This window comes from Tupaia chinensis, unplaced genomic scaffold (assembly GCF_000334495.1).
Source record: "Tupaia chinensis unplaced genomic scaffold, TupChi_1.0 Scaffold145607_1, whole genome shotgun sequence".
Lineage (NCBI taxonomy): Eukaryota > Metazoa > Chordata > Mammalia > Scandentia > Tupaiidae > Tupaia > Tupaia belangeri.
Window position 1 is genome coordinate 400,430 of NW_006205464.1, and position 4,897 is coordinate 405,326.

Consider the following 4,897-nt stretch of genomic DNA (forward strand, 5'->3'; position numbering starts at 1 on the left):
GTAATGTTAACTGTAGATACTAGTATATCAAACTGAGCACAAATTTTGATCCATTCTAAAGATCAGCTCTTCACTAAGATTGCCAAATTGGGTGTTCTGTATATTGATAATTTTTAGACAACAGAGGACTTATGAAAGGTTATCCACACCTTGAATTTTTTCTGTAATAGTCTACAAAGCTACTAAAAAAGAGGACTACTCTTCTGGTAACTGATAATATAACAGTGAAGAAAGTATAAATGTCTCTACTTTCATGAAACTTATGTTCTAGTGGAGGGAATTAGGTAAATAAAATAAATAAATAAGCAAAACAATTTAACGAAATTATATATATATGTGTGTGTGTGCGTGTGTGTGTGTGTGTGTGTGTGTGTGTGTGTATATATATATATAATGCACACCACAAAATGGAGGAAGAAAAAAGCAACTAGAGAGGGGAAAATGATTTATCAATTGTCTCTGAGAAAACTGATTGATATGCAGGTTAAGTAGTTGCATACTTGAGTAACTGATAATATAACAGTGAAGAAAGTATAAATGTCTCTACTTTCATGAAACTTATGTTCTAGTGGAGGGAATTAGGTAAATAAAATAAATAAATAAGCAAAACAATTTAACGAAATTATATATATATGTGTGTGTGTGCGTGTGTGTGTGTGTGTGTGTGTGTGTGTGTGTGTGTATATATATATATATAATGCACACCACAAAATGGAGGAAGAAAAAAGCAACTAGAGAGGGGAAAATGATTTATCAATTGTCTCTGAGAAAACTGATTGATATGCAGGTTAAGTAGTTGCATACTTGAGTTTAGAGGACAGGAGAGATATCTGGGAGATGAACAAAAGACCCCAAAAAGGTGACCAGAGAAGTCTGCCTGAGAGGCAAGAGAAAAACCACTAGGGAGACTTTCAGAAGAAGTGATCATGGGTCACCATTTCTGAGAAATAAAGAAAGAATAGAACCATCCATTTGGCTTTGGATTTTTCAATGTGAAACTTTGGAAGACTGTATTAAGTAGCAAGTTGAAACTGAGATGTGGCATCAAGTCAGACTATGAATATTTTAAAAGATAATTAAAAATGAGATTATGTGAAAAAAATCTAAACAATAATCAAAGTTTTACTATGAAAGGAATAGAAAAATAAGCAATAGCTGCAAAGAAATATGGTTTAAGAAGGCAGGAAGCAAAACATTTAAGTGGCACAAAAATGAAAAATTACCTGTTGATGATAATATATATGGTAATAACTTTGACCAGATATTTTCAGACTCAGTCTGGAAAACTGGAGTGAGCTCTTTCTTTCCTTCTGCTTTCAATCTCCCACAAGTGCTACAGATTGGTAGAATTTAACCAGCAGGAAGTTAGCAGTGAAATTTAGGAAATGAAGTTGGCAAATTTCCAGTTCTAATATCTTGGAGCAAAAAATGTGTAAAGGTCTTATTTGATACTTTCTTCTATTTTTCTTGTGTTTGAACAGGCATTAACTCCTGAGAATAACAATGCTCACATGTCAAAGATTTTCAAAACATATACTTAATTGCTTCATCTAAGACAATAAAAAAAGTAAAAAATACAGTACACAATGTGATTCTTGACTTCTCATGAGGAACCTGAACACTCATTCCAGGGCCTCTTTCACCTTCAAATGAATACTTCAGGGATTTCAAAACAGATACTAGGCTTCTAACATTATAATTGTGTTGATTTAGTAGAGACAGTAATGCATCTAAGAGACGATAACGCAATATGGGCACTTCTATCAGCATGACGAAGGAACATATTTATGCTTGTAACAATTTTCACTCTACACTGCCGCATTGCTTGTCCTTAAAAAGCCTTCATGTTGATTCAGTAGCAATTACAGCTTTAAAACAAAGTTGCAGAAAAATTCCAACAAAATGGAAAATTTTACAGGAATAAATTAATCCGTCCATATGCTTGAGTATGCTGTGTAGAGTTTAGGTGACCTATAATATATTCTTCATATTTCATAAGAAGAAATGATATGCTAAAGACTACTGCTTATCTGTTGTATTTTTTTTTGAGAGGTTTTTGCTATAGGGCGTGTGAAAGTTAAAATGACCTATTATTTATTACATAAACACATGCTCATACATTTGGCTGAAAGAAAGCATAACGATATAGGTCCTTATGCCTGGATATGTAAAAATATACATTTTCAGGATAAGATGAAAAAATAAGCAATTGCCAGGGGAAAATAACCAAAATTATAAAACTGTCGGACATGGATTCAAAAAATTTAAACAGAATGAGGTTAAAAGCAAAATATTACTTTACTGCTATTTGTTCCAGTCAAGTATTACTAAAATGATAAACCAGTTTATTCCCTCAGATGGCTAGAAACTATTAGGTCGTTGAGAAAGTCATGATGTATTTTTCTATGTTTATCTATGCAAAAATGCATCATGACTTTCCTAACCACCCAATAAATTGGAATAAAATCCTTCTAAAAGAGCTGAAAATTATGATAAATGTATTTCCAATATTATCATCCTCCTTTTATTCTCTTATCTTCCAGATTCTTATTTCTTCAAAATTATCCAAACTCAAATTAATCAATGTTTAACCAGGTTGTAATCATTGCCTGGTCAGGACTTTTATCATTCTTTGATACAAAATAGTCTGGAGATAAATCGTCCTAATAATTAAACCCTGACTCGTACTATTCATAATGCAATAATGAGTTCAATGGTTGTTGTATGTATCGTATCTTGTGCTTGATATCCCGGTGCTTAGAATGGGATAGTTTTTTTTTTTTGATCTCCATTTGTCAGTTATCCAAGTTGATTTTCTACCTACTGGACCATGAACCATGGCATTTTTTGGTTATCTGCTTCTTTATTCTGCTTATGTAAATATATCCTCTCTTGTTTTGGGAGCTTGTATTTATCATTAATGATTCCATAAAAATATGATGCCTCGCCCACCACGTGAAGATTTCCTCTCTTTCTGGGTGGGCGACAGTCGCCAGGACCCAAGGACTTTCCTTCTCATTATGTTACATTATTATGCCTAGATATCCAGAATTAAAGAGATAATGTATCAATCAACAACAACCGAAGTATCTCAGTCATCAGTTACTGCACAAAGAGATATATATTTAGCCATTTGCTCTAAATTCTAGATAATATTAAAAATCAATTAAGTATTTCTTCCCATCAAGAAAAGCATAAGGCACATGTAGCTCTCAAACTATAAGATCCTCAAATAAACACAGTCACTTGAATGTGATGCAGCCTCTCAGCAGGTCAAGGACAAATGGACACTCATATAGGTAACCATAAAGCACAACTGTTTTAGCAAGATCACTCTAAGACTGTTTCTTCAGTTGAGATCTTTAGCTAAGAAACCTGATTCCATCAAGGACCCAGAGTTGAACAGGCTCAGAGTGTGGCTTCTGATGTTATTTAGGGGCAGTAACTTATAAAATAAAAAAAAAGAACATATAAATTTTCAATCAAAATATGTGTCCACCACAGTCAATATACTGGTGGATGCCACAGTGTGCACTTGGTGCTTACATAATCAGACAATTAAGGGTTTTTTCAAACCAGCGTAATGGCATCTGGTTGTCCTGGTGTTTGTTATCTAAGATGAGCAACAATCCTGCTAGGGTTGGTCAACACAGTGTGGTCCACTTTAGGTAGTTCTGGAGAAGATCCTGCCAAAAATTGTCTGCCCCTCCTCAACACCCAACCTTCGTAACAAATATGTCATTAGAGCCTCTTTCAGGACTTTCTCCTAATAATCTACCATGTATGATCCCAAAATTCCTTTTTGGTGATTTTAATGTTTCCCTTTTGTTTTGTTTTCCTCTTTGAGAGAACGTGTGCATGCTGAAAAGAGACAGAGAGAGAGAGAAACTGAGAAAGCACCTCACTTTCCAGTCAGGGATAGTTACACTGCAATCCCTTCTCCTTCATTGCTTCCTCCTCTTAGGATGTTGGCCATATATCCACATGAACCCAAAGTGTTTTGTTTTGTTTTGTTGTATTGTTTTGTTTTAGAGAGATTCCTGCCTGGTGTGAATTTAAACTGCTGGGTCCAGTACTCGAACAGCAGTCAACTACATGAGAGTCCTGCAACATAATCATGACACCATCTGCTGTTCCCATTACCCAGAGTGTTTCTAAAGCTGGTGGGTCTGGGGCTTGAACCACACAGTCAGCCATGTGGGACCCAGCCACTTTATCCGCCACACCACTGACTGGCATGACAAAGGCTCTTCTGTCTTGTCTCACATTTTTCTCCAGGATTACTCAGACTTAGACTTGTGGCCTTCTCAGGGAACGGTCTCCATTTGTTTTCCCAAAGCAATGTTTGGATTTGCCACTCCTTTTATGTTACTGTGACAACTTGTGCACAGAGCCATTATGGAACCACTAGCTTGTCTGGTAGCTAATGTTTAGTATCTCCTAGTAATCATGATAACTCTTGGGACCAAAAACTATGTTTTATTATATTTATAGTGCATTTACCTTGATTTTGCCCTCTCAGCTGTGTTGCATTGTTTTCACTTTTAAATAGCATTCTTTATTTTCCTGTGGTTGTCCATAGTTCAAGTCTTGAACTTGGTGACTTGCTTTCTGATTTTCTCTCTCTCTACCTCTGTCTCTCTCTAGTAAGTGCACATATCTTATAGGAAATTAAAAATAACAATAATAATAGCAAATAAAAAGTAAATAAATAATTATTAAAAAAAGAATTTTCTTGGACCAGCAGTTAGCATAATGGCTGCATCACTGGACTCCCATGTAGTTGATCGCGGTTCGAATCCCGGACCTGGTGGCTTAAACTCACACCGGGTGCACATGCTTGCGTGCCCAAGATCCCGAGAGGAGAATGGAGGAGAAGGGATTGCAGCGTGGCCAT